Below are 27,685 nucleotides of genomic sequence, written 5' to 3' on the forward strand. Positions count from 1 at the left end.
TCACTGTTGTTTCCTAGGCAACAAGCGCCCCCTCCCTTTACCCTTGGTTCCTCTGGACTGTACTACCTTCACTGTAGGGTGGGAGCGGAGTTATTTATCGAAAAAAAGTAAATTCTTTGTTCAAATTGGACATAATGTGCCAACACGTTTCTCTAAATTACGTTTACGCTTTATTTTGTGGCGTAAACTGTTTTATATTATGGTTTGGAAGGCGTTAGGTATAGTCGGACATCATCGAAACCCCCCTAGCCAAAGCACATTCAACATTTCATCGAACTGTCAAAATCGCTTGTTGCTTCCTATCCTAGCCTTAAAAGTAGTTAGCGAGCTAACGTGTAGCGAGTGACAACGTATTCCTGCCTTTCACTGAGATATACTTCGAAAGCGAAAAAGTTTGCTGCTTATGAAGGAAAAGCCTGAAGCCTGAGTAGAAGAACATTTTTAACCGTCCTGCTCCGAGCACTGGGTCCCGCTGCAACCGAAATAGCGCTCTCGAGAGGCGGCGGCGGCGGCGGCTGAAGTGCAGCTGGATGTGACAGGTTCGTCATCAGGTAAGATGCAGGTAGTTAGCTTAGCGGCTAGCATGCAGGTCTTAACACTCTTGTAACGGCGTTTTGTGGGCTGTATTGCGTGTCTTTTGGACAGCAGAGGGAGTGTTTTAAATGGGCTGCTCCTGTATAACAACATTATACACTCATGCCTGGACTGCTATGCTAGCTAATAAGGAGACAGCTGATGAAAATAAATGAGAGTAGCTCCATGAAAACAACTATTCAATCAGCATGTATTACACTGTTGTTGTATCTTTGTGTCTGCCCTGCATGGTTATATAAAACTCTCTCTATGTCATAATGCTCACTACTATTCAAGTAGTTGATAATAGGCCAGGTTTGATAATAAGTCATATATTATTAATGACACATTTAAAAAACAGATGTTGTCGTTGTCTCAAGGTGCAACAAAGCTGCAGTGCACAGCTGTTCACTCCAAATGCAAACGTTTAAAGCACAATAAATGTAGTTGCACCTTGATTAATAGAATGCCAGATTTAATTGCTGCATACAAGAGAAAAAAAACGAATCTAATGAGACATAAAGTGGAAACACAGTTTAATCTACTGCAGGTTGGCTGAGCAAGACTCCCTTTCCTTACACCTGGGTAAGGTTAATAAGTTGTGATCAGTCCAGCTGCTGGGTCATGCTCTCTAATTGGTGCTTGTAAAAATGCAAAGTGACTTCTCAGGACATAATATTCCAATGGAAACAGGAAGCAGACCGACAGTAGGCATTTAGTTCAAATGAGCCACTGGTGCAACAATGTAAAGAGGACTTTTGCTTGTGTGGATTAGGCTTCATTAATGCCAGTGCAGCAAAGGCACACTGCAGATTGGTCTGTAAGGGCTTGGAAATGCCCTTTTTATTGTAAACAGTATGAAAAAAAACAACAACAAAGGGTCTATCTACATTGGATTAATAAGTAGAAAAACTAGATCAGCAGAATTAGTTGAGTTTTAAGGATGGTTTTTTCCTTCCTTTGATAAAAAACAAAGGCACAGTGTTAATTTTGGCAGCTATTTTTAGTTTTAGTCTTTAAATGAAATGCATTTTAGTTTTAGTCACATTTTAGTAATTTCTGTCCTTTTTAGTTTTAGTCTAGCTTTAGTGGACGAAAATTCAAAACATTTTAGTCTAATTTTAGTCCATAAAAAGTCCTCACATTTAGTCTTTACTTTTAGTCCAAGCACTTATTTTCTTGCCTAAATCTGGTATCAAATCATAGTAGTGTGTTCTCTGCACCCTGCCAAACCTGGGGTCCCTGCTTTCTACAGCTTAGAGGCAGAATAGATACAGTTGCATTGTTTTTTGACAGATTACCCACAGTGGAGAAATATCATAGATTTTGAATTTTCTAACAAAAACTACATTACATTTTAGTCTAGTTTTAGTCACCTTGATGAAAATTAAACATAGTTTTTGTCAGTTTTAGTCATCGCAGATCTGTTTTTGTTAGTCTTAGTCTAGCTTTCTCCATGGAAAAAAAGGCTGTCAACAAACATTTTTAGTCGGAGCTTTAGTTGACAAAATTAACACTGCAAGGGCAACAGTGATGATTTGTGTTTATCATGTGTGCTGAAGCTGTTTAAAGCTACCCCTTTTTTGTTATTATTCCAGTTTATATGTCATGCATTCTCCTATTTATATTGCTCTTGCACATATGACTCTCAATTTGGTAATTTTGCTGCTCTTCTCTTCTCCACTCCTACAGATTATATTTCCATGCAGAGTTCATTTGAGCTATAGTTATGTTGCCCAGTTAGGAGATTTAACTGTCTTACTGTCCTGAAATAAACAGAAATTATCAGCAGTACATTATCTGAAGTCATCCAAATAACACAACTCATATCTAAAAGGCCTAACTCTTGTTTCCTTTATAACAAAAATCATCAAATATGTCCCTTTTTTAGTTTCTTTTACTGTAATTATTTACTGCCATGACTCTCAGAAACTGAAAGTGCATTTTTCTCCCTCAAACTTTTCAATACAAACAGGAAATGAAAAACCTTTAGTGTAAGATTGGATATACTAAGAGAAATCATTAACTGGCTGACATTAAAAGTCATATTGAGTGAAAATATTAAGTAACATGGAAAGATACATTCTTAGATGAGGATCAATACTATATTATAGATGTTTTTCTTTAATAATTCTTACATAGATTTTCTTAAGTATAGTTACAATATAGCAGGAGAACAGTGAAAACCAGGGGTGTCAAACTCAATCACAGCAGGGGCCGGATTCTGAATTTAGGTCTGACCTGAGGGCCTAACAGGGTCAACATTTAGCTTACCCACTGTGTCAACCTTAATGATTTTGAGATTAAAAGGTCAACATGATAAGTTAAAACTCAAAATCTGAAATAAAAAATGAAACTTAAAAGTTTTAAAGGTGAAAAAATGACATTTAAAGTAGAGCTGTGAAAAAATATCGATTCGGCAATATATCATGATACAATATCGATGCTTCAACTCTTAATATCGAATTTTTTGTAAAAAGTAAAAATTCATATTTTAGCCGAGTTGTTTGTAAAATACGACTTCCGCACCTCCACATGGCTTACAAAATAACAACATCTGCACAATTCATAGCAGACGTTTGCAAGCATTTAGGCTTCAAAGTTAAAACGGGGAGCACAAACAGCGAGTTAGAGAAAGGAAATGCCGTTTGCAAGCTCAGTCTTGCTGCCGTGGAATATAGTGGGAACACCACCAATGTATTGTGTGATTTACATATACATCATCTCTATATTTTTCTTAGTTAGCTGTGTAGAATATCGCAATATATAACAATATCATGATATCCTGATGTATCGTGATACTATCATAATGTGACCCAAGTATCGTGATGCGTATCGTATCGTGAGGTTCTTGCCAATACTCACCCCTAATTTAGAGTCAAAATAATGTTTTTAAAAGGCAAATATGAGATGGAATACTGAAACCATGATTTCTAACAGTGGAATTGTGAGATAAAAGTCAAAATCATGAGTTTTAACAGTCAAAATATGAAATAAGATTAAAAATCATGAGTTTTAAAGGTCAAAATATGAAATAAATGTGAGGTTAGGTGTTTAAATGGTCACCATAACTGTGGTCAAATTCAAAATCATAATATTTAACAACCCAAATATGAGATAAACATCAATATCGAGAGTTTAAAATGTCAAAATATGACATAAACTTTTAAATTCATGGGTTTTAACAGTCAAAATTTGAAATAGAATCAAAAATCAAGAGTTTTAAAGGTAAGAAATAAGCTAAAAGTCAAAGTTAGGAGTTGAAAAAAGTGAAAACATGAGATAAAAGTCAAAATCATGATTTTAAAAGGACAAAATAGGATTTAAAATTTGAAATTATAAATCTAAAAGGTAAAAATATGAGATGAAAAGTCAAAGTTTTAAGATGATTAAGTTAAAATATGAATTAAAATTTTAAAACCATAACTTTAGTTATAACTGTGAGATGAAAAATTGAAAATATAGAGAAAACACAAATTTCTCCTACATTCCTGACTTTGTATCAAATTATTTTTACTGTTTCCTTTTTCTAATTTGTACAACTCAACAAGGATTTTTAAATCATCAACGGTAAGTTTACATTTTTGTACTGGAGGAAATCTGTAGACCTCATGCTGTGGTGGGCCAGTTTGAATAAAAATATCATATGATCTGGTGGGCCGGGTATGACTGCACCACGGGCCGGATTTGGCCCACGGGCCTTGAGTTTGACACCTCTGGTGTAAACTGTGCAAAGGGCTGTGCAGGGTCAATTTTGTCAAAATGTTTGGGGCCTGTGTGGCCCAAATGCCAGGGCACATTTTTGTCTGAGTGCAGCCACAGCCATAAGTGAGTGGAATGTTTTGTAAAATAAAGAATAAAAGAATACCTAAAATTAATAAATAGCCATAATTAATGACCATGATTGCAAAGTACCTTTACATTAAACTATAAACATTAAATCCCAAGCAAGTTGAAATACCAGAGCAGTGAATTCAGTCCATCCTGGCTGATTTTTGTCCTTTACACAGCCTTGAACTCACTCAAAAACAAACTAGTTGACCATTTGCCTTGCCGATGCATCCATTAGGGCACTTGTTTATTCACAATCCCCATATGTGACAGACTTACCAGAATGGGTTTGAAGCGGAAGGAAGCACATCTCTGCGCAGCTTGATATTTGATTACAGCTAATAATAGAAAAAGACAGCTGCCTTTTCATTGATCTGTCTTTGCTGCCCTATTTCTGAGTCCTGTTCTCGCTGTCATGTTCAAATATCCAGTTGTTACAGCACAGAAAATACTATTTTGTGCTTTGGGGAGCATTTTCCAGCATGTTTTTCTAACCAGTCATTCTTCATGTGCTGTAATTAGCCATTGTTTCATGTGAAAATGAAGCCACTTTGGGCCACAGAAGCTGGTCTCTGTGTGTGTGAGCGAGCCAAGCCGTTCGGGGTCAAACAGGACAGGGATAATAAGAGGGGAGGGGGCTTCCATGTGGGAAGGAAGTGGCTCGGCTTGTTTGTCTGCCAGGCTTTTGTTTGTTTTCCTGTCGGACAAATCTATTTAGGAGGCAGCCTATCTAAGGCCTGCCGGTGGAAATTAGCTACAAGAATGGCTCGTTACACAGTTATTGACAGTTATTCAGTAATACGGTTATTGAGCCAGATGAGAAATTGATAAGCTTAATCTATCAGTGGTGATGGAGGAGGCTGTTTTGAAGAGCTGCTATTGTTCTGGATGAATCATTGACTTGTTTTCTTGTGGACATACCCATAATGTTTCATCCTGCAGCAGTAATATACAGTTGTTGCTGTCTAGAAAGCGTTCCTGCTCTTCAGATCTGCTGCATCTCTGTACATGGTGTAGCCTAGTGTGCCTACATGCTCAGGGCCTGTAAGGTGACACTTCTGCTTTTGACAAAGGCAGATATCTCCCACCTCCCTGTTCATGCTTATGTAATGGCAGAGCGCAAGTCTGTTATTTCATTACAGGTACTGAGTTCACATCCAGCCAAGTGAAATCTGGTTACATCAATCACCTAAGAAGAAACCTCAGATATCTCCCACCTCCCTGTTCATGCTTATGTAATGGCAGAGCGCAAGTCTGTTATTTCATTACAGGTACCCTGATGCCTACGGCTGTGCTCTGGAGTTGTGCTGTGGAGTATTCACATCCAGCCAAGTGAAATCTGGTTACATCAATCACCTAAGAAGAAACCTCACTGATATTCTCCTATTTCATCCGAAAACATGCATACTCACAGAATGAGACTTGAAATGAGACTTGACTCTTGGTCGTTTTGAGTTCAGCAGTTGTCAAAGGCTATGTGGTATATATTTTGAATTTAAAGTAGCTTGGTCAGAGTAGGGAAGGGCACTTTAAAACATTTGGTTAAATGGATGGGAACCCTGGAGGGCACTTCATCACATTTCACCAACTGGGATGGCACAATAGAGGGCACTTCATCCCATTTTGTCCACTGGAAGGGCAAGGGCACTTTATCGTGTTTAGGGCCGCAACAAATGATTATTTTTTTATGTCGACTAATCTGGCGATTATTTTTATGATTGGTCGACTAATCGTGGCTATTTGGCATACTATTTTGGATCCCCGTTTTACCTTGCCTTCTTATGCATGCACATCTGTGAAAGCTTAAACATTTAGCAAATTGACATGACATGTCAAGTTGCTACATCGTCAAGGTTTGTTTTTCCTCTAATATAAAAGTATTGAACTGATAACTAAAGTAAATTGCACACTAAATAGCGTTACTGAAAAAAAACGTTACCCTAACAAATATCAAAGATGGTTTTCCGACTGATTAACGTACGGCACCAACGTTATAAGTAGGCTACTGGAATTAATCCTCGTGCCTGAAGCACAAAGGGCTCAGTAACTAAATGCAAAAGATCTAAAAGATATTCATGCAACTTGCAAACTTGCCCACTCGCGGTATTTGAAGATGCGGCAGCTACAGTGTGTTTACGTTTTCAGGTGTTCGTGGAAGCACTTTGTCATCCATTGCCAACTGGAAGGAAACTCCAGTGGGCACTTTATCATGTGTGGCCAACAGGCAGGGTAACCGAGAGGGCACTACATTGATGTTTATCAATTGGAAGACACACTAGAGGGCACTTTATCAGATTGTATTCTAAAAGGGCACAATAGAGGCTACTTGATCACATTTTGTCCACTGAAGGGGCACACATGAGTACTCTATCATGTTTTGCCCACTAGAATAGCACCCTAGATGGCATTTTATAAGGATGCATGATATTATTGGTCTAGTCTTGGTATGGGCAGATATCAAAATTTCTACCAATGTTTACATCTGATATTTTGCCGGTGTATTTCAGCATATATCGACTGTAAATTTTGTCCATACGTACTAATGAATTAGTGGAATTTTAGTCTGAACCAACTAGGGATGTCAGGATTACAGATCTTCTTGGTGCGATTATTGTCAGAGAAATAATTGTGATTTTACGATTACCACGATTATTTTTGCATTAATTAATTTCACATGAATGAGTAAAATCACATGAACACTCCTTATATGTTCTGTATTTTAATTTTTTTCCATCCTAGGATGCTCTCATAACAAAATAATATATCAACAATGTAAAGTAACCAATAATTACAAGAAAAATGTTAATAATCCCATTTGGATGGACCACTCAGTGGTCTTAGCTAAGTTGTGTTTGAGTTAAAAAGCTATAATTCAGTCGGTCACATCTATTTTGTATCCCTCAAATAAAAACACATTCCTCATATTTACAACTGTATTAATTAAAGTTTCTCCTAAAAAACTAAATTTTCCCATTTTTATGTGGCATTTGAACACATCATCACATATATAATACAAGTGTCTAATTTACCGAAGTTACCTGAACGCATCATATTTTCCGTTTTCAGCTTGTAAAGTTCGCTAATTACCTTCAATTCTGTCGATTCCCCCGCAGATTTCTACACTAGATTAATATTGTTAACAAACAGGACTGTCTCAAAGTTTTGGAGCACTTTTCAACATTTATCTGAGTAGCTGAAGAAGAAAAGTTTCCTGAAGCAGCTGAAGTGAGGGATATGAGCCTGTTACTCCCAGGCATGTGACACACAGGCAGCGTCTTTTTTCCTCAAGCCGACAGTTTAAGGTACATTCTTGTTTGATGTGATGCATGACACTTCTAGTTTACGGTCCCCTTTAAAGAACTGATGTATGTTTTTACACCAGTCTTACGATACGTCACAGAGCCTGTGAGACTCGATAGCAGTACCGATAAGCTAAAACGTTATTGATTTCGGATATTTCATAAACACAGAACCGACAGATCCTTATGGACCCGGGTTTTGATCCCCATCCATAACAATGACATGACTTAACCCAGTTACTATTTACCTTTACTTTGGTGTACAACGCCAGGTGGTTATCCCACAGGTGCTGAACTATTGCCTGATTTCACAGCAACTTTTTTGTGGCATGTTTTAAATTATGCTGGCCATCTTCCACAATGACACCCTGGTCATTTTTTTTTGTATCCAAAAAAATCCCAAACGGCTGACTTCAACCGTTTATTCGGAGGGAACAGCTCTTCCTCTTCCATGCTGCAGCTTGTTTGGGACTGTGACACACCTCCGCCTGCAACTGCACAAAGCAACAAGAGGCGGTGACACGCGGATGTTGTGTAGCTTTGTTTTCGTTCTGGGCAAGTTGCGCTGACGTACCAATATGGTTCCCAGCAAAATCTTTTCTGGAAATTGATGGTACTTAGGAAACGTTATGATTAAGTAATCGTAAAGTTTAATACCGCAATTAATCGTGAAAACGGGTAATCGTGCCATCCCTAGAACCAACAGACCTATGTCAGGTGAGGTCTTTTCTTTATTTATCCTCGTTTTTAGACTTAAATGTGTTTTTTTAAGGACTAAAGTTTGTTTCCTTGTTCATCCTTAAACCTTAAAGTGTCCAAAAGGACCAAAATTATTTGTCCAAAAAGCCTATAGATATCAGTATCGGCTGAAATGAAACTGTAAATATCTGCATATCAGATATCGGCAAAAATCTAGTATCGTGCATTCCAAGCATTTTATCACATTTTGTCAATTGGAAACACCCCACTTACGGCACTAATCATGTTTGTCAACTTAAATTGCAAGCTAGAGGTCACTTACCGTGTTTTGTTCACTGTAGGAGCCCCCTGGAAGGCACTTCTTCCTGTTTTGTCATAAGGAGAGCACCCTGTAGGCCCTCTTGTCATGATTTATGCACCATAGAGGCATCCAAAAGGGCACTGGCCTCCCCCTGCAGCATAAATTCAGGCAACATGCATAAAGACTTAGCACACAAAGTAAGGAACTCTGTGTTTTGTAGATTTTTTCTTTATTGTAAAAATGCTTCTTGGGAATAAATCTTAGACTGTTAAAATGCCCGTTACTAGAGGCACAGTCTGGGACCGAACTCTGTCCTCCAAGATAAAAATATTCACCACCACAGAGTGGGGTTTATCAGAGACTACCTCCAGAATTTGGGAGTGTGAGGATGGAATTACGTGCCAGCAATCCTGACCTGAACCTCCTTAAACAAAGTGACCAACACTGCCACATTGGCTGACATGCAACAGATGCTGGTTGAAGAATGAGATTCTATCCCACAGCAGTGTGTGACCAGGCTGGTGACCAGCATGAGGAGGAGGCTACTGAGTTTCCTGTTGGTTAAATTAACAAATTGTTAAATTGACGATATATCTTGTTTCCTCAGACTTCAATCATCCAATCCACCAAGCAACACCCAAAAAAGTGTCGGTGGAAGAATAAGATGGCACTGGCTAAGAAGATCTGGCAAATTTTTCATGGGTGCAACCCACATACTCAGCTCTGCTGCTCATCCCAAAAATGCATGTTCCTTACAAATGTGGCACCATTTAAAAGGGAAATGAACACGCTTTCCAACGGTATAAGATTTATTGCCAGTAAGCATTGTTACAACAAAGATATAATCTACCAAACACAAATTTCCTTACTTTTTGTGTTGAGTTTCTACACAGTGAAAGAGGTGCTGACACTGCCTTACCTTGCGCCAGGAGAAACACTGGCCACCACAGCCACTTATTTTGCTGAATCTGTATCAGCAGGCAAGGGTGTGTGAAAATACTGATTTTTTTTAGAACAGACATTGTCACAATACCTGGTTGTGTTGAGCTTGAATACAGATCACGGTTCTAGACCAGAACATTTTTTCATAATAAAGATATAAATTCTCCCAGCTCTCATCTGCCCATTCCTATTGCCTGTTAAGGATTAAATTACATGGAGCCATTACAGAATAATCAGACAGTAAATAGGTCTGTTTTTAATGAGGCTGTAATGCATGTTTAGCCTCATTGATGTCAACGAAACACCCAGGCTGCAGCGTCATTCAGAGCCTTTTGTATGAGGCAGAGAGACACAGACACGGGGGGAGCCAGACACTACAGCTGTTCTATTGAATCTGGATCGAAGTGTCATGAAGCTGGATCTCTGACTCATCAGTTCTGTGACGCTCCGGTTTCACGGCTCATGTGATGCCAAGCAGCATGTCATCAGCTGGGTGGAGATGGGGAAGAGACATACCCTGGCTTTTTTCCCCGAAGCAAAATCTTATGCAATAATAATAACAGAAATGTTCACTATTGTGCAATTTTCCAGTCCAGTAAACTAAGGAATTAGATTGAAATAGAGCTTAAAGGATAGCTGTGAGAGACAGGGGGACATACAGGTGAGAGATGAGGAGGGGGAGGAGGGATTTCTGGATGCTGGGGTGGATGAGTTTAGAGGACGGATGATAGAACATAGACAAGGGCTGCACTGATCTTCTTCATGCAACTGCAGCAACTCTCCATTACTGCTTACTTGTGTTGCTTTGTGGTCATACCCTTGCATACATAAATGATTAAAAACCAGCAACTGTTTTATGTTTTCTGTTAATTTTTCTACTATGAAACATGGAAAATTAAAAAAAAATGAATACGCTGCATGTCAAAATAAAAGGAGATCTTAATTCAGGAAAATGGCCTTAGTATAAATTGAAAACCCACCAAACAGAGGTTGAAATATTTGTAAGGTCAGGAATTGTTAATTTTAACTAATATTTATGATGATAATTCTATATTTATAAAAAAGTTGTTTGAGTGGTGGTAATTATTCAAGGTCAGTTCTTAATAGAATGGTCATATCTATGTTATATTGCCATTAAAAAACACATTTCACCTGTCACAACTTTATTAATTTCCTATTTTTTTTCATAATAGTTTTTTTTACCCACACTACCATTATAATGTAGTCATATGCAGCGTTTCCACTAGACTTTTTTGTCCCCGGTCAAAATGACTGGCAGTCCTTTAGAATTCCGGCCATTTAGAACAACAACCGGACATTTGCTTTAACATTATTTTGTTGCATTAACAGCAGCAAAACGCATAAGTTAAATCTCTCTCTTATTTTTTGTGTAAGTGGTTTAAAGTATCAAAATGAAAGCTGTGCGCTTTTCCTTACACACACAGTCAGTTACACAATATACGCCCACATTAAACTCATAAACAACAGCAGTTAGCTTCACATCAGCACTGTTAGCCTGTTAGCACTTTGGCCGCTATCATAACTTTGCAGCTTACAACAGCCAAATACCATCCTCCATCGACAACAATGAAGCATCTAAACACATAAAAGTGCTCTCTTAGCTGGACACTGTGTTAGAACTCTACTTTTCAAATGAAAAACGAGTCTTACCGTCAGTTGTCTAATATCAGTCCTCATGATGACATAACTGAAACCTCTGCTAAAGCAGTAAATCCAACCATCCTGGTTTATTTGGACTAGTCTTGAAAAGACAAAAGCTCCACAGCAGATAGTTTATTGAAGTCCACTACAACTCTGCCCGGCGTAGGCCTCTCTCTCTCTGCTGCTGCATCGGTGTTTACGACGCTCAGCTATACAGTTCCCTTTGTTTCAGCCTCTTCATTACTCGCAGTGATGACTAACTTAAAATCCCTCCGTACCGCTGATGATATGAAGACTTTGGTTAACCAGGAAAACCTCACTTCGATTAAAATTCTGCTTTACGAGAAAGCTCTGGTCAAACTTTCCCTCCATAGTCCCCAGCAGTACTGAGCGCGCAGAGAGATAGATTTGCTTTGATGTCATTGTGCATGCATAATTAGCCATGTGCTTGCCGTCTGAGGAGATAAACAACCCCAGCACTGCAGGACAGTGGGTGTAGTAAGATTAGGCAACTTTTAGTTCATAGTAACGCTTTCTCGCAACATATCTTCTAGGTTACACAAAATATAATATGCAAGTATTCAGTATTTACTTATCTGGTCATTTGCATGTTTTCTGCCGGACATTTTGACCGGTTATATTTTTATATAACCGGCCAATGACTGGCAAATGCTGGCTAATGGAAACTCAGGTCATATGTCACATTGTCTGATTTTCTATCGGCAGGATCAGGCCACACACTTTTTTGCCTTTTGTGACGGGACTATGTCAGACCATGCATTATAGTTCTTGTCTTGCCTGCCAGACTGTTTGAGTATATATATATATAGTGATAGCATTGCAGCTATGGCTAACGTAAAACAAGCCTGTTGAAACTACCCCATTTTTATATGTTTACATTTTTAAAATATCCCAATATATCTCCTTGCCCATAGTGTCTCACTATAATGCAATATATTGCGTATACTGCGATACGTATCTTGGCGCCAGATTCTTGCCAATACACAGCCCTACTAGCTTCAGCTAGTTTGTATAAATCTTGTCCAACTCCCAACTTTCTTGGTTGAAGAAACCCAACATAACCAGGTGTCCTTGATCTCAGCATTGCTGGCAGTGGCCTAACCTTCTCATCCATAATATTGGTAGTTTGCTGTGATCTGAATTGTGCACTGCATCATGCAGTTTAGCATCTGCTGCCATTTGTTGCTTTTTTTGTTAACTACACTGTAAAGGAAGTATATTTTAGAAATGCAGTCTCTGTGTTTGTGGCCATGTGATGCATGCATCAGCAGGAGCACATGACGTTACAGTGCAGACCTCTATCATTGTGTGTAGCTCCACTTGTTTGGGGGCGTTGGGTAAGATCGGTACCCCTATGGAAGGGTGCCAAAAAAGTGGGCTGGTAAAAGTCATTTTTTGGCATCTTTGCAACTTTTGTTATATGGAAATACAAAAACAAAGCTTGCCATGCCATTCTGAGCTAACCTTGCAGAGGAGATGAATTCGCCCGTTTCCGTGTTTCTCACTGACTAATCCATCTTGCAAAGCTCCCATCTGAACCGTTTAGGCCCGGTTAGAAAGTGACAGGACCAATCAGCATTGAGGGGCAGTACTTTCGGGCGCTGGGGAAGAGCTTAGCATGGCTGCTGCTAAAAAGCACCAGTTTAATCAGAACTTGACGACATTTCTTCATCAAAAGAAGAACAAAGAACAGCAGTGAGTTGTTTTCTTTTCAAAAACAACAAAAGTCATGTACTGACATGTCTACAGTAGCCATGATTTGTGTGATGCAGCTCTGATGAAGTTTACTCCTACGGTAGGGGCGCAGCTCGCTGGCAGCTACGTCACGTGATTTGTTGCTCTGATTGGCCCATAAGGATGTGACAGACAGAACGTTCATCCAATCACACTTCGAGTTTTTTTTCAAAGGCTCTGCCCTTTTCCAAACTTCATCTATTGAAGGTTTTCCAGATGGATGTGCATGCCAGGTTAGTACTGAGCTGAAGTGAACTCGACTGCTTGAGTGGCACTGGAATCAGCGCATCTCTGGCTTAGGTACTACAAGAGCACCAAGCTGTTTAGAGAGAAAAAACATTTTTCATAGATTAAGCCTCTTAATTTTGTCACACAGCACTTGATGTTTTTATCCTTCCCCTTCTTTCCCTGTCCATGACACTGGAATAGCCTTTTTTGAATTTCCAGGGTTGTTGGACCTCAGCCGAATCTCTGGGTTTAGTTGCTCTTTAAATGGTTTGCTTTGAAATAACTGTAGAGTGTGGCAGACTCCATAAATTGAATAGACTTTAAAGACTTGATATCCAAATAAATGTCCATCACTTTGTGTTTTAAAGTGGAAAAAATGACACAATCTCAGTTAATTCAGTGATAGTGCTGAAAAGTAGCAGAACTTAAAGAAAAGTATAGATTTTCAGTCATGTTTTAACTGACGATGCTGAAAGTTAAAAAGAAATAGCTGTCTAAACTAGAATCACATTAAAATGTTCAAATTCTGGTGTTTTAACAGCCCCATATCTAAGAGCGTTGTTTCTATATGTGGGTCTAATTAGGATTGAAACACATTCATTGGAGAGTAGGGGACAAAGAGTGTGATATTGAGTTTAACAGGGCATGAAATTGGGGAAACACCTCCTAAAAATCAGCATTCAGAAGGTGATACAGTGAGCACAGGATTCATCCCCATCATTTAGTCGTCTCTGCTCCAACTGAAGCTGTGATTCATAGAGGTGTGTTTCTACTGGCTGGAGCTTCTGAGGGGCGGGACTTTGCCACAGGCTGGTGGGCAGGAAGGGGCTGGCTTTAGGGGTGTGTGTGCTGGGGAGGAGGATTGGCTGGAAGTGTTTGAGCCAGATAGTTGGAGTAGACACTCTTCTGCTTCCTGCCTGCCTGCCTCGCTCGCTCGCTCAGTGAGAGAGAGAGAGACATCGAGAGAAAATCCCTGTCTAGGCATGGACCTCCGGCTGCAGCAGTCGGCAGCTCGAGAGGAATGACAACAGCTCACATGGTCATTAACTCCAGTCGCTGAGGCTGAGGGGAGAGCAGCGCTGTAAAGCCAAGTGTCACAGCAGCGCCGGGTGTTTCTATGATTGGGGCAGCAGACAAGACAGCAGAGCCACGGGACACGAGTAAAACGAGGTGGGAAAGAATCGTCATACTGTCTGTTTTTTCCCTCCAATCTTGTTCTGGAGTTTTGCTGCAGTGTGCTGCATACCAGCTTGGGTGGGGAGGGAGGAGAGGGAATGTTTTATCAGAGAGGAAGAGGCTGAAAATGTAGAGAGTGGGATAAATGCACAGAAGCTCTGGGAGCTTGCAGCCACGCAGCCTTACCGCACTTTCCAGCACTGTAATGGACTTCCAGAGGGAGAGGCATTATCACAGCGGTCTACTCTGTTCAAATGTCAGGAGCTCTTTTTCTTTTTTCTTTTTTTTTCTTTTTTGCCACATGGGCTCTGTATTTTTCACTCTGGTGAGAAAAACTAGCGTTGTGTGGCATCTTTCATGTCCCTTCTTTCTTTCTGTGGTTCTCGTAAAGTTTTTTTTAACTCTTCTGAAGCGAAGAATTTTCCAAATTAAGAGGACAAAAACAGGATCTGTCGTCATGACTGGGGCTGGGGATGTATAAGCATTTGAGATGCTTAATGACCACATGATAATCTATTTGAAAAGTTCTAGATCTAGTCACTTTTCCAAATATTGGCAATATGTTTGTGCAATCAGGCCAGTGCCATTCTCTTTTTTTTTGTTAAAAATATGACCAAAGATAATTTAGTTTCTGTCTTTTTCAAACGTCAGTCTCAATATGAGACTGTTTCAAACGATTTGTGCAATCCAGCTACTATTTAAAGTGTTGCTAGTTGTTCAATTTAGCCAATACTCATAGTTAACAATGTGAAAATGTGACTGAAAATCATTGGGTTCCCGTCCTTTTTGACATGTGGAAATGTTTCCAACGTATTTGCACAATCTAGACAGTGCTCCCTCTCCCTCTCATGGTTGAAAGTATGACTGAAGATCATTAAGTTCCTGTGCTTTTGTCAGTGTTTTGTGTGCAGTCTTGCTACTTTCTCAGTTGTTAGAAATGTGGCTGTGTAATTTACATACTGTGCTCTCAATTGGTTGAGAAAATAAAAAAAAGCCTGAGGATTAATTAGTTTCAGTACTTTTTATACTTCTGTTTCATGATATGGATATGTCGCTAATGATGTTGCCAATTTTTTCAACATTTTTGTGCTATTTAGAAGGTGCCCTCTTTATTTGCTTGAAATTCATTTTTAAAACCATTTAAAACAGTGCAGCATTCTGATACATGTATTACACTAAACATTAAAAGTATGACATCTGTTCCCCCTCAGAAATACAGCCTTGGACAAGTATGATTATTTTCTCATGTATTGTTACAGTCAGTTCAACATGTCACCATATCTCAGCTGTCTTTCCCCCAGCTGTCAGTCTTTCTAATGTGTCGTTGCTCTCTGTCTTTGGTTGTAGATTATGATTGAAGATCAGTGAGTTTCTGTACTTTTTCGGACTACAATCTTTTTGATGAAATGTTGACAATATTTTTTGTGCAATCCAGCCATTTTCCCAAATGTTGCCAACACAGTTGTGCACTTTAGAAAGTGCTCTCTCTCATTTATGGTTAAAAGTCTGTACATATGGCTGACAGTCATTACTGTTCTGCCTTTTTGGTACAGAAACCTCAGTATACTGTATTGTTGACAGTGTTTTTGTACAGTCCAGTTATTCCAACTTTGCCAACCTATTTATGCAATGTAGAGAGTGCCCTTTCTCTTTTGGTTGAAAATAGGACTGAGGATCATGACGTTTCAGTCCTTTTTGATACTTCCACCTTGGTACATGGAAGTGTTACCAATGTTTTTGCTTAGTTTAGATCAGTGATACTCAACATGTGGCTCTTTTGTGATTATGTGTGGCTCTTTTATGTTTTAACTTCAAATATTATTCCCCGAGAAAACTTTTAAAAAGAACTTTTCATCTGCCTAAGCTACCTTTTGCCAGTAACTTCCACTTTTTCCCTACTTTTTTGCCCATTTTAGTCACTTTTCACTCTTTTTTTTTGCCACCTTTTTGCCCCTTTCAGACCATTTTTTGCTACCTGTAACTCATTTTATTTGTCACTTCTCACCCAATTTTGCTGCTTTCTGCCCCTTTTTCCACCTTTTCCTGCCCATTTTCACCCATTTTTGTTCCTTTTTGACCATTTATGCCACCTTTAACTTATTGTTATTGCTACTTCAAGCTGTTTTTGCCACTTTTCACCACTTAGATTGTGGCTCTTGCAAAGGTATTTTTCAACAATTTGGCTCTTAGGTTGAGTAACACTGGTTTAGATAGTTTCAAGGAGTGTGCCTGCGAGTTTTGATAGTTGTAAAAGCCACATTTCGGGTGGCTAGATCTAGCAGGTTTCCATATTGCTGGCCTTTTTTTTTAAAACTAAAACCAGATCAGCATTTTTAGTCACTGCTTGTTCCTTAAAAACAAATAACATTATTTATAATGCCATTCAGGCTAAACACATGGAGAAATGATTTTTGGTCAGTATCACCCAGCCTAGTTTTGATGCTTTTTATTTACCATGCAACTTCACAGTTCTAATAAGATTGCATCATAAGTAACCTTTCCAGCCAGACGAGGCCATGGCAGACGTGTCCCTTGCTTTCCCACTCTCATCTAGATTTAGTTTCTGGCGTGGTCAAGCAGCATACATCATTGCCTTCATAGAAAAGGCCGGACTCGTGACACACATCTGGCTGTGGATCAAGGGGAAGTGGGTGTTTTCCAAAAGTGGAACATCAGTTCAGCCCTTCCTGTTGCGAAAATAATGGGATAGATCTTGGAGAAGTCCTTTCTGAAGGGCCCCGGCAGACAGAAATCCCCTTTCTCTGAATTGCAACTAGAGTTGGTATTAACAGGATTTAGTGGTTTGTAGGTTTTTCTGACATCTTCTACATGAAAGAGGGAGCCTGATCACTCTGTTACTCGAGGTTTGCTGAATCCTGCTCTTATGTTTAAAGTGTGGTAATTTGAAGCTTCACATTTCTTTTTATAGATGCTTTTGACTGAGTGTTTGAAATTACAAGAGTTTTAATGTAATTAATGATACAGCTTTGATTTGAGGATGAATGAAGAGTCAGAGGATCGTATAAAATACTGACTGCGCTTCAGTCATCTCATCAGACTTTCAGATTAAGGAAGCCTGGGTATCCTTTTAATCAGCGTGTTTATCTGAGCAGCACTGCTCACCTCTGCCTGCCAACTAAGCTGTAATTAGATGATGACTTGCTCCAGTCCTGTTGCTAAGCAGGGAGCAGAGAAGATCACTTGTACAGTAAACCAGGCACTTGTGAGGGTTATCCCCCTACAAGTCATTGTTTTGAATTATTATAGGCTTGCATTTTGCCAGTCAAAGCCTATCGTTCTTTTCTTTCTCTGGTCAAATATGTAGAAATTCTGGGGCAACAGAATATCAGACTGCAAACATTACGTTCATTTTCCATCATTCACAAGGTTTTACTTGAAGGTGCGTCATCAGCTGAGGTTTTCTTTTCAACAAAACAAAAAGAAGTGGTGACTCATACAAGTTAAAAGCCTGAAAAAGTAGTTAATTGCTAAAAATCAGTGTTTGTTTTATAGCTGTAGGCGTTCTGGAGGGCACAGATAGGGCTGTGAGCAGAGTGGTCACTGGCTTTTGTTGTGGTGCTCATCTTGTTTTTAGATAAGGATTATTCTTGTTCATACTTTAAGTAGGTCAAACAATCACAGGCAGAGGCCTTCACCTTTCGAAGAACTGGTGATTCATACAAGAGCCTGAAAAAGCAGTTAATTGCTAAAAAACAGTGTTTCTCTTGCGACCTGGGACATTGAGAGCCAAGCTGTGACTATCTTTTTACTTAATGCTTAGCTTGTTTTATTGATAAGGAATTCATGTGGTCATTACTAACAAGGTTAAAACGTGATGTTGCTAAGCAAGTAATGCAACAAAACATTAATTGCAAAAGCTATTTGTGTTTAGTTTTAGTTAAAAAACACTCAGAAAATAGTCAAAGATGATCTAGTTTAATTTAAAACAGGATCATGGCAGCAGGGGTTAAACAGTGTGACCATAAGTAGGGCTAGCACTGCCAGCCTTCTACACGTCTACATTCCTGAGCTGAACATCGGTACTAAATGCTTCATTCATGTCAGCACAACCTGACACAGCCTCTGGACAACTTTATCTCCATTTCTTATACCAAAATAGTACTTACTGCGCTATTTGTACAAGATGCTATCAGTGCTGTTAGCTTGCAGTGGTTTACATTGTGTTAAAGAGCATTATTGCAGCATTGCAATAACCATTAGCCTAACTGAAGCTACATGGGCCTCTAGTGGCGGGCATCTGTGTTGAAGTTTAGACTGACCTAGAGCCTGACCAATTGATTGGCGGGCCGATTAATTGGTCTGATTATTGCGTATCACAGATTAATCAACATCGGCCAATATGTGGCCAACATATTAACCCAGAGCTCACGTGGCACTGATCTGTGAAAGCTCTCTGTAGTGCCTTTGTAATCATGTCTTCCAAGCATTCGTAGCTCAACATTTTCTAGTAAGCCTGGAACTTGGCTGACTTTCCGGAGTCTCTGAGGACAGAATTGTCCTATACAACAACACGTGACACAGTTTATAAAAACGCTGATAACTTATGAACCATAATAGAAACTTACTCTTTTTCCCTTTGAAAGCTGACCATTTTGCCGTTCGTTTGCTACCATCGATGCCTCCGTAGCTCTAAAGGACGCCGTTGTAGCGAGCCCGGAACTTTGGTGACCTTTCAGGGTCTTTGGAGATGAAATCCACAGCCTTACATCTGATAATAAGCGTCTTTTTATCCATTTTTAATCCATTTTCGATCATGTACTTTGACTTTCTTCAGTGGGCAGCCATATTTGTTGACATGCAAAGCATTGTGGGAGTTGTAGTCTACTGCTTAGAGGAGTAGAGACGCAGGAGTAGAGAATAAACAATGATAAATGCAACTGTTAATTCACATGTCCACCATTTTCTAAGATAAGACTATTATACAGTGTTTTAAATTCATCAAAGTGAAATAAACAAAGATAATATAAATATAAGACTTTGTCTTCATGTACAGTATATATCCTGTGTATATCAATGTTCTTATTTCATATATTGGTCGATATATCGGTTATTAGCCAATTTATCGGATATCGGCCGATATATCATATATCGGCTTTTTTTAGCCCCCAATATCGGTATTGGCATTGGCCCCAAAAATCCCATATTGGCCGGGCTCTAGACAGAGCATTTGACCAGGATTATGGGCCTTTACTGATAGAAAATAGTAAGAATTAGACTAATGACTAGTAATTCTGGTGCTGACCACTGAGGGATTTGACTTCAACTATTTAGCTGGCTCATCAAATGCATCCCTTGTTCAGATGCAGAATCACATGCAGAGGTTTCCACCTCTCAAAAATAAATATATCACTAAAAATCACATAAAGTAAAAATACACCAGTTTTAAGTTCCAGAATTGGTGTTTCTTAGAGTCTGTCTGTTTAGATCAACTGATGTGGAAGGTACCCTCATACAGAGCCTGGAGTCCTCAATGCATTGGCCACAGGATTGATTCCTGGTTCCGTTGATGTTTGGTGCATGTCTTGGTCATGTTTATTTCCTGTCTCTCTTCAGCTATCCCACTGAATTGAAGCTAATACCCCTTAAGTAATCTTAAAAGGCTAATGCTTTGTGCAATGCAACAATGCTGCAGCTTAAAAAATTAGCGATGCCATCATTCAAATGTTAGGACACAACAGGAAAAATCTGCTACTGACATCTGTTAGTGTCACATTATTTTGTCAACCAGACAGATGTTGCTGATATCCACGTTGAGCTGATGCTTCATTGCATCCCAAGAAAAATAATGGTATGAATGATTCAGGTCCAGGAACTCAAGATGGCCTGAAAAATGTAAAAGGCCTTCAATTCATGGGGCTAAATACCCCAATACATATCAGCTGGAGTCTTCCTCTAGATGCAGCTTACTTTGGTTTTTGCTTCTGCTGCTGGACACCTGAACAGTGAAATCCTTCATATGGTAAACTAACAAAACTTTAGCGACATGACTTAAATAACATAAGAAGCAAATTATCTGCTAGGAATGATTTGATATTTACCTTTGGATACTATTCCATGCAAATCGTAGAGGTTAAACATGATGCCGGTTAGGTTTGAAGGATGAGAGAAAGATATGTGCTGTTCAGTTTCATATTCAGCATTGCAAAAATGATACAAAGTGCAATGATTAAACCGATATTGGCATTATGTTGACCCTTATGGTTCGGACAATTGTGTTTAAACAACATGGCCCTCCTGAGTCCTAAATAATTCCACTAAGCCTGTTTTCACATTTATGGTCATCAAACCAGGGCTGCCATCCTGTAGTTAACATAGATGCAATCTTTGGGAAAGCAGGGCATTTTACCAGAAGTATTGTGATTATTTGTTTCAAAAAAGGGCTGTAAGGACACCACAACTTCAAACTTCAATATGATTTTAATATAAATCAAATGATATTAATACACTTATCCTGCATGCATAAGTGCAGTGCTTTTTCACAGTTTAGACTGCAGTTTTTGATCAATCCTCCTACGCACTTGTCTAATAAAGTAGATGTGTTACTTTTTAGGCACTATAAAGCAGCAAATAGCAAAGGCTGCACTGTTTTTAACAAGATTAAGTCAAACCTAGTATATGGCTGACCACACCTTTCTGAGATGCCTGTTGAATACCTGATAGAATTGTGTGTTTTGGTAGAGCGGTTGGTTTTTGGGATGTGTAATTGTGCTGTCCTAATGTCTGTGGGCTGAGAGTTGAAGGATCCCAAAAGTTTAAAACATAAAGCTCTGTTGGCAGGAAACAGCTGACTTGACAAGCCAGATAGACTGTTTCATATATCCACTGCATGAAGATATTTCACATTCATGTGGGAAGGCTCCCATAGAAAGTGTTTAAGAAGGACAGGACTTTTCAAAAATATCTCAAAAGGTAACTGAAGGAACATTCTGTCTGTCACATTCATGACGGGCCAATCAGGGTGACAAGACAAAAAGACAATGTGCGCATGCGCTACTCTTGAGCTGACAGGCTACTGCTGCCCTAGATTGTTAATGGTAGAGCTTTTTCAGTGAACAAAATTTAGGCCATGGCCAGTCGGGGGAAGAGCAAAAACATCTTCTCTGCCAAGACAAGCTTTCAGTGTGGCTCTATGCTCTTGTTTGAAAAAGAAATGTGGTCCAGCTCTTATTAAACTGACTACAGCTATATCCTACAGCTAAATCCAAGCTAACTGCTACTGCGGCAGCAGCCATCGGATACACCGTCAAAGCCCACCTGTAACAATCGCAAACCCATGCTGAGGCAGAACGGAAGAAGAGCGAAAGCATCTTTTTTGTCACAAGAGCTTTCAGTATGGCTCTCTGCCCTTGTTTTAATAATGACACATTTTCCAGTTCTGACAAAACTGCTGCTGTGGCTACATCCGAGCTAATCACTCAACTAGCAACCACTGTATAAAACCAGTCACAACAACTAACCCTTTCCTCGCAACAATCCCACTCATGCCAAAGCAGGTCGACAGAAGAGTGTAAAAGTCTTTCACATCATGAAAAGGTTCAGTGTTGTTTGAATTTTTTTTAATACAGAAAAGTTGTCTGGTTCTAGTAAAACTGGCACTATGCTAAAGCTACATCCAAGGAAATAACTGCAGCGTAGGCAGCCAATATAGTTGGCTTTGAGTACAACAAAACCACTCAGTCAGTCAGTCACATACAGACCCCAGCGATTAGCCAAAAATGGTATATCAAAAAGTATCAAAATAATTAACAATTTTACAACCATTCTGAGAAAGCAGCCCCTAATACTCATGTGCCCTGATAAAGGAGCTTGGTGTAACAAAAGGAAATAAAGCTTCATAACATATACAGTTAAATCTAATCTGGTTGCTAAATCTGCCCCTTTAGTTCACTGAGTGCAGGGGTTAATATCAATCTAAGGTACTGTCTGTTGACATAAATGTAGCAGATGAGGCAAAGAGTTCATCCTCTGTTCTGTAATTTCACATAAGCCACAGATCATGAGAGAAACACCCTGAACTATATCATGAGCAGGGCCGTCCAGGTCACAGTGATTTAGCTCAGGGTATTATGATATGGGGCACACCTATCTGCTGACACTGTGAAACACTTCTTGTGCTGTGTAGCTTAGTCCTGCTAGAGCCTCTGCTGATTCCACTCACCCGTTCTTATCACTAATGATGGTAACTAAGGAGCTGTAGCTTATGCCAAAGACAGTTCAATAAGCGCCATAGTGTTTATAGTATTTAATACGCATTAAGCTGCAGCGTATAGGCTCTGTCTGATCCTCCCTGGAAGATGCAGAGGGACATTTTGAAGGCCAACAAGCTGCTCCGTTCAGGAGAGAGGACATCAAAAACCTGCTCTACAAGCTAGGGCTGGGCAACAAGGACCAAAAGATTTATCTCAATATTTCTTAGCAGACACACAACATGCATCTCCCATTTTTCTTAAACATAAAACAACATTTTCATACATTCAAATTGAGAAAGAGAGAGAGGACACTGACTTAACTGCACAAAATGCTTGCAAAAGTGGCTGGATTTTTACAAAACATTGGCATCCTAATTGAACAAACATGTTAACATTTGTAAAAGTAGCTACACTGAACCAAAATCATGGCAACATTTCCATTTATTGAGATACAGGTAGCTAAAATTAAAGTATTTTCAACCAAAGAGAGTGAGAGCACTGACTTAATTGTACAATTACATTGGCAACATTTGGAATGTGTGTTGACTGTAAGAAAAAAACAATCCCAACGTTTCCATTTGTGAAGAGGGAGGTGTAGTAAATACAGAAATGTATAATCTACAGTTATACTTTTAACCAAATGGGGGGGAAAGAAAGGAAGCATTTTCTAGATTGCAAATGTGTGTTGGCAACATTTTAAAATGTTGTAGATTCACACAAAAACAACAGCAACATTTCCAAGTATTGAGGGTGAGGTATCATAAAACAGACTTTATATTCTTTAGCCACATCTTTTTTTACATTTTTAGCCAAGAGAGATAAAGCACTTCCTAAGTTGCAAAAAAATGTTGGCAATATTTGGAAAATTGGGTTAATGTGCAAAATGATTGAAAGATTTCCATATATTGAGGAGGGGGTATCAAAAGACAGAACTTAATCATCTTCAGTCCTATTTTTAAGCAACAGAGAGAAGAAGCCCTTTCTTGTTTCAGTTTTTTAAAGGGCAAGATTGAACAATGCATTCAGCAGACTATTTTACTGCCCATGGGGTCGGGGGGGGGGGGGGTTGTTTTGGTAATTTAGTCACAGACAGGTTTCTGTTTTAATAATAAAAATAATTAAAAAAAATCAGAGGGCCCCTGATTGCCTATCAGTTAGCAACATAATATGGACTTTGTGATACATGTTTTATTTGAATGGTAAACTTTTTTAATACCAAACATTTTATTCCCTTTCATTACTCTGATAAGGCACTGATATGTACTTTTTCTGCAAGTTTCATTACCATGATGAAATCTTTTGGCCCCTGTTTTCTCTTTTTTCGATTTTTTTTCTTGAACTCATTTACACGTCATTTCTGCTTGATTGCAGCCCTTCATACTTTTCATAGAGGCCTAATATTGTGGCATATACTTTATTTGTAATTTTGCAGTACATATTCTAATGAGATTAAATCTGTGGTATATGATGTTACAATGATGAATTTGTATTATTTGTGATTTATTGCAATCTTGATTTTGATAAATGAGGTCATAGGACAAAGTTTTATTTCAAAGGACAATAACTGTCAGAGGGGGGGATAATATAAAGAGGACAGCTTATACTTTATTTGTAAATTTAATGTGAGACGGCGGACTACAATCATTCAGACAGAGACAGTTGTGGTTCTGGGCCTGGCTCTGGCACCGTTCTGGACCCTCAGAAAGTTGGTGCTTTCCAACCGGACACTAACACCAGTTTGAGCGGAACCAAAGTGGGAGGATGTAACTCTGCTTTACTCACGGAGAAGTAAACATAATACCAAAAAATGGTGGATCACACTGATTATCTTCAAGCTCGGCAGTTCAGCATATAACTTGCTCTTCTTAGTTCTACTCTCCAGCTTCACCTGGAATTCTGTGGATGCACAGATCCCAGCCAAACTTTTTTCTCCTCAACAGACCACTTTCTCTCCATTTTTCACTCATCTTTACAACCTAGAATTTGATATGCCCACTGATGATGTCACAGTTCGTGAGGAAAAACCTTTTTTTTTTTTTTGGTTCCAGCCCGAGAACTAACTCTCCAGGTTGCGAACCAAATTTTCTTCTGTTTGAACGTGACGGCAGGTTCAGAACGAGGTTTCGGGAACTGAGACGGATACAAAGCCCTGATGGTCTGAAAGGCCTGTCCGTGTATCAATGGAAGCACAAAGCAACGCGACTTTTCCCTCTTTGTTTATCTGTAGAGCCTGTACCAGACTGCACTTAAACTACTTTGGTCATAGGCAGAGTATTTTTTATCCATAAACACTCTTGTAAGACAATTGTATATGGATAAAGAATGCAAGCATAGTTGGCATAATAGGGCAAAAGGCCTGCCCTAGTGTAGTCTCCGTTTGTAATATGACCACAAAGCTGAGAGAGGAGTGAATATCCTCTGTATCTCAGCTACTAGCTGTTAGCAGCTGCTGCTACTGCTAGCTTGTTGAGGAAGTGCTGCGGGACAGAAACTGCTACTATGTAGATGGACGTTTTGACGTTCTATGAATCTGTTTAATAATCAAGCAATTTAAAGAATGTTTCTTATTAACTACAGGCTTTACGGTTAATTTATCACAATTAATTGCAATTAATTACATATATGGATCGTATGAGCAGGAATGCAGTACAGGTAGATTTACTCTATAATCCTTTATGTAATTGGTTGTGTTTTTAAATTTTTATTTGTAGCCAATACTCTTGTCTCAACATTATCAAGAGTGAATTCACAAATTCCTGTTGCTGATCTGTTACTGCACTGACATCCTCCTTATCCTCCCCACAGACACTGACTGCTGTACTGTGGGTCTCCCTCAGCACTCAGTCTGATTGATATATCTGCCTCCTGTTTTTGTCTTTCTGTCTCTTCATTGGTGTTTTTTTAATTCTCAAAGCTACATTGTTAACCCTTATGAATATTTTTTTTTTTTACATTAAATAACATCTGAACACACAGGAAGTTTCTTGTTGTGATGCCAGTGAGAGAACGTGCTTTTGGCATCAGACATTTTTACAAGGTTTTAAAATAGTGACCCAGGAGTAAACTTTTAATTGGGGGAATCTGAACTTCATCAGAGGAATTCAGAGGTTTTTGGCATAGTATGTCTCTGCATGGGGGTGACTGCTTGTCCATGTGTGTCTATGTGTGTGCGCTGGAGAAGCACTCACAAACGCAGGCAGGGGGGGGGGGCTATAGGCTTTCTTATAAATCAACCCTTGATGTTTCAACAGCACTAATAGATTTTCATTGATAAACATTGCTGGTTTGTTACACCCCTACTGAGCATTAGACCTGTTCTTTATGTATTTTTTTAATTGACTCCTTCAACAATATCCTAACCAAAGGCCAGATGAAGTCAGAGAAAATGTGTATTTTAATGCAACCTTATCCATATCAATATAAACCTCATACCTTAGCCATTATCTTGTTTGAGAATACACAAGTATACCCTATAAATGAGGTTTAATACCCAACCCTACTTATTGTATTAGACCTTATTAAGCTGCAGTGTATACTGCAGGCTTGCTCTGATCCTCTCTGGAAGATGCAAAGGAACATTTAGCTGGCCAACATGCTGCTCTCTTCAACAGAGAGAGGACATTTTGATAAAACCTGCACTACAAGCCTCACTCCTTTTCCATTACTCACTGGAAACTGCACATTTTCCTATTTCCCCCACTACAATGAGCCACTCACTCCACTGCAGCCTTGAAAAACATTGACCACTTGTTCCTCTTGGCCATGCAAATCACCACAGAAGTGCAGTTTGCCAGCATGAAATGGTAATAAATGTAAATGCAGCTACTCACTCTACTGTTGAGCTTCTCTATCATTTGTTTTTATAATTTATTTCTAACACCTGACTGAAGCGACAGTTAGCACTGTCACAAGGCTTGCGGCCAATGAAAAGCAGGTAGCTTATCATCTCTACTGAGCCAATGCAAGCAGCGAAGATAAACTGCAGTGAGCAGATACCAGACTAATGGGTTACATACGTGGTATTCAGAGGTCAAGCCAATGACTTTCACTCCAGACACTCCGGTCCCGCTGACTCTCATTCAATTAAGCAGACTGACCAAGATAATGCCCCCACCAGCTGGCCTTAGTGAGCGTCAGTAATCCATAAAGTCCAGTACTGTGGTGCTTTTCTTCACATCTCTGCCTGGCTTTATCAGGACACCCAGTCTGTCCAGTGTTTGTGCTGAGGACACTGAGGGGGCACGTGCTGCTTTCAGGAACTAAAGATTAACACGCTCATCAGGTTTTACTTTGACAGAGCTCCTGTAAAGCTGAAAACAAAGATGATGAGGATAAATAATTTTTCAGATTCTTTGCAAATGTTTCATTTAACAATACTCTATCAAGTAAACCAGTCGTGGATAGCACTGTTTATTTCTCTAGTTCTTTGTTGCAAGATTCACACAACACCAACATTTTCCCTCATGTTTGTCCTCAAATATGGATCCGTTTGTCAAGCAGGCCACTTCTCTGTTCAAAACAAATCCTCTTCTCTGAGTAAGTGTATACCAGTTTTCCAGCTTTTCATCAATGTGACCCAACAAATAAAACATCTGCTAGTTACATTATTTTCCACATTATTTGTTGTTTGGCTGAGGTCTCTTTACAGGGCTGATATCAGCCTATGTTAAACCATTACATTGAAGTGTTCAGAGTAATTTATTTCTTTTAAGTCAGAAACAAATTGTAGCTCAAAAAGTCTTTGATTCAAGTCCTATTTCTCTGATATTTATTTTCTGTACCTCTACATCCCAAAATTGTAAAACAAAATGTTAAATGTGTAATTTATCTCCTTGACATGCAGCAAAGTACAGGTATAAAGTAGTGCTGTTAAACAATTAAAAAATTAATCAAGTTAATCACTTCACTATGCTGTGACTTATCATGATTAATCAGCATTTCTTTAGTTTTAGTAATTTTTTAGATTTTTAAACGTTCTTATTATCGAGTGTTTATTTTCATTATTTTAA

At 39.0% G+C, this 27,685-nt stretch overlaps 1 protein-coding gene across 13 annotated transcripts in view; it reads left to right on the plus strand.

Moving 5' to 3' along the window:
• Positions 1-342: 342 nt before the first annotated feature.
• The window catches only part of LOC121506183 (muscleblind-like protein 2a), a 167,699-nt gene continuing 140,356 nt past the window's right edge, over positions 343-27,685 (plus strand). For 12 of the 13 annotated variants that reach the window (XR_005991624.1, XM_041781844.1, XM_041781848.1 and 9 more), the window contains exon 1: positions 14,198-14,460. The gene's annotated coding sequence lies outside the window, so the exon portion shown is untranslated. Of the gene's footprint in view, positions 552-14,197; positions 14,461-27,685 lie in introns of those variants that run through there. The other variant, XM_041781842.1, reaches the window with a different exon arrangement.

Source organism: Cheilinus undulatus, linkage group 24 (assembly GCF_018320785.1).
Source record: "Cheilinus undulatus linkage group 24, ASM1832078v1, whole genome shotgun sequence".
Taxonomy (NCBI): Eukaryota; Metazoa; Chordata; class Actinopteri; order Labriformes; family Labridae; genus Cheilinus; species Cheilinus undulatus.